General features: G+C 36.4%; 1 non-coding gene across 1 annotated transcript; it reads left to right on the top strand.

Moving 5' to 3' along the window:
* Positions 1-2686: 2686 nt before the first annotated feature.
* Positions 2687-2793, top strand: LOC113868216. The gene has a single exon (XR_003505242.1). It is a non-coding gene; the product is annotated as a small nucleolar RNA R71 (small nucleolar RNA).
* Positions 2794-3715: the final 922 nt, after the last annotated feature.

Below are 3715 nucleotides of genomic sequence, written 5' to 3'. Positions count from 1 at the left end.
CATGAACACTTCTATGATGTTTTCTACCATATCAGAAAAAATAGAAAGCATGCATCTTTGGAAAGTGGCAGGGGCATTACACAAACCAAATGGCATTCTCCTATATGCAAAGACTCCAAATGGACATGTAAATGCAGTTTTCTCTTGATCTAAAGGATCTACAGCTATTTGATTATATCCTGAATACCCATCAAGAAAACAATAAAATGAATGTCCAGCAAGTCTTTCTAACATTTGATCTGCAAATGGTAGTGGGAAATGGTCTTTTCTGGTTGCATCATTTAATTTTCTATAGTCTATGCACATTCTCCATCCAGTCACAGTCCTAGTAGGGATAAGTTCATTCTTTTCATTAGGTACCACTGTCATACCACCTTTCTTTGGAACAACTTGGACTGGACTTACCTAATTGCTGTCAGAAATTGGGTATATTATTCCTGCATCTAACAGCTTTATGACCTCTTTTTTAACTACCTCTTTCATGGCTGGGTTTAACCTCCTTTGTGGCTGCACAACAGGTTTGAAATTCTCTTCAAATAAAATTCTGTGCTTACAAAATGAAGGATTTATACCTTTCAGGTCTGCAATACTCCAGCCAATTGCAGATTTGTGTTCTCTCAAAATTCTGAGCAATTTTTCCTCTTGTTCTTCCTTAAGTTCATTATTGATGATGACTGGATTTTCATGATTCTCATCCAGAAATGCATACTGCAAATGTGAAGGTAGTTGTTTCAGTTCTAGCCTTTGCTTTTCTTCTTCTTTAGCATCCTTTTCCAGCTCTTCTTTCACTATATTTTCTGCAGGTTTTTGAATTGGCAGAGCTTCTAGTTGCTGCTGCACTTCCATGATATCTTCTTCATTCAGAGTTTCAGATTTGTCATTCCCTGCAGATATTATCTCTTCTAACACAGCAATTTCATCAAATTCTTTCATATAATGTTGTGTAATGAAAGTATCCAGTATATCTATCTTCATACATGTATTATCTTCAACTGGATATTTTAAAGCTTCAAACACATTAAATATTACCTTCTCATCTTGAACTCGAAGCATAAGTTCACCTTTTTGCACGTCTATTAAAGCTCTTCCAGTTGCAAGAAATGGCCTCCCTAGGATCAAAGGAATGTTGGAATCCACCTCCATGTCCAGAATTACAAAATCTGCAGGAAAAATGAACTTATCAACTTTAACTAATAAATCTTCAACAACTCCATATGGATAAGTGTATGATCTATCAGCTAGCTGCAGTGTAATGTTGGTAGGCTTCACTTCCTCTATTCCAAGTTTCTGCAGAACAGCTAATGGCATCAGATTTATGCTTGCTCCTAAGTCACACAATGCTCTTCCCACAGTGCAGTTTCCTATTTCACAAGGAATGCTAAATGATCCAGGATCTTTCAACTTTTGAGGAAGCTTTCTCTTGAGAATGGCACTGCACTCCTCTGTCAAAGGTACTGTTTTGTCATGCTCTAGCTTCCTTTTTCTGGAAAGTAGTTCTTTCATGAACTTTGCATATGAAGGCATTTGCTCCAAAGCTTCTGCAAAAGGAATGTTAATTTGTAATTTCTTAAAGACATTCATAAACCTTTCAAATTGTTCCTCTTGTTTAGGATTTTGGACTCTTTGAGGATAAGGCAGCCTTTTGTATTTTTCTGGGTCTATTGGCTTACAAGCTTCTTCAAAGAGTTGCTTTTTGGTTTTCCTTTCAGAATTCAAGGGAACTTTTTCTTTTTCTTCTGAATGGTCTTTCTTCAATAGCTTAAAATTTCCTTGTTGCAGATCTTGTTCAATATTTCTTTCTACTGCATCATTCACTTTCTTTTCTGCTGGTTTAGGGCTTGTAACTACAGCTCCACTCCTTGTAGTTATGGCTTGACATTGCTCTTTAGGATTGACTACTGTATTGCTTGGAAATCTTCCTTCATCCCTGCTGGATAATTGTTCAGCTAATTGTCCAATCTGTGTCTCTAGTTTCTTCATGGAAGCTTCTTGGTTTTTGAAGCTTGTTTGAGTTACCTTCATGAATTGCAGCATAGTTTCTTCTATCTCAGTCAACCTCTCATTCATAGGTCTGGAAAATTTCTGATTTCCTTGAGGTTGAGTGGATGAATTCCTCTGAAAATAAGGCTGTTGTGTTGTTGGACCTGCATTAGAAAAAGGGAAATTTGAATTAGAATTCTTTGCAGCAGAATATTGATTATTCCAATTAGAATACTGCTGAGTTCTATTATTCGAAAATTGAAATCCAGGGGGATATGATGGTTGTTGTCTCTGAAAATTATTCATATAATTCACTTGCTCTTGTGGTTCACTTGTGGATGCCTCACATGCACCATTTGCATGGTTTCCTCCACAAAAATCACAACTTAGCTGACTGGTAGGCATACTCCCTGTTTGCAGATTGTTGATTTGTTGTGTTAAGGCAGCTAATTGTTCTGAAAACATTTGATTTTGTAGCTGATTTTGTGCAAGAAAAGTTTCCAGAACTTTAGCTTCATGACCAGAGTTTCTTCCTTGATTCCTTGAGTTTGAATTCTGATACATTGAAGATGCCATCATGTCAATAATCCTTTGAGCTTCTTCTAAGGACTTTGTATTTAATGAACCTCCAGCAGCAGCATCAACCATTGTTCTTGTTACTGCATTCATCCCATTATAAAAAGTTTCCAATTGCATCCAATCTGGAATACAATGATGTGGACACCTTCTTAGCAATTCTTTGTATCTTTCCCAAGCTTCATACAATGATTCTCCTTCTTGCTGCACAAAGGATGTAATTTCTCCTCTCAACTTAGCAGCTTTGGATGGAGGGAAGTACTTGGTTAAAAACTTATTCACAAGTTCTGTCCAGGTTGTGATGCTTCCTTGTGGTTGAGCTTGTAACCAGCATTTTGCTCTATCTCTCAAGGAAAAAGGAAATAGTCTCAGTCTGATGGCTTCTTCACTAACCCCATTTATTCTTATGGTGTCACATAGCTGTAGAAAATTTGAAATATGTAAGTTAGGATCATCAGAATTTCCACCAGAAAACTGATCTTGTTGGACTAAGTGTAATAAAGCAGGTTTAATCTCAAAATGGTTGGCTTGAATAGTTGGCCTGATTATAGAAGAGTTAAAACCTTGCATGTTAGGAATAGCATAGTCCCCTAATGTTCTAAATCTGTTCTGTTCTGCCATTTCTATTTCTGAATTTAGTTGTCTCAAAGATGTAGGTGTTCTTTTCACTCTAGGATTACTCTGAGATTCTGGAGAATGGACAGCTTCTAACTCACTATCACTCCCTATTGCTTTTTCTGCTCTAGACTCTTTTCTCAATCTTCTTAAGGTTATGTCTATGTCAGGATCAAAGACTAGAGTTGATTTGTTTTTGTTTTTGCCACGAATATACAATTCAAAATAAAGCAAAAGTAAACTACAAGTTAGTATTCAGAACTGCACCACGAAAATTATGCAGTAATTATCAGTAAAAGAAATTGAAACACAGTTAAAAAGTTGCAGAATTATGCAGAATGGACAAAATGTCTAACTACGGATTACTACTACAGAAATTCAGAGAACAAAATACTCAATCTAGCTATTCTTATGTTACTAATGATATTGAAACTCTAAATTCCCCGGCAACGGCGCCAAAAACTTGTTGTTTGCAATCTAACACTAGCAAGTGCACTAGGATTGCAGCAAGTGATGAGTAAATTTAAGATCAGAATATCGTCTC

The sequence above is a fragment of the Abrus precatorius genome, unplaced genomic scaffold (assembly GCF_003935025.1).
Source record: "Abrus precatorius isolate BTA unplaced genomic scaffold, Abrus_2018 Scaffold5, whole genome shotgun sequence".
NCBI classification, from domain to species: domain Eukaryota; kingdom Viridiplantae; phylum Streptophyta; class Magnoliopsida; order Fabales; family Fabaceae; genus Abrus; species Abrus precatorius.
This window is presented reverse-complemented; position numbering and strand designations above follow the sequence as displayed.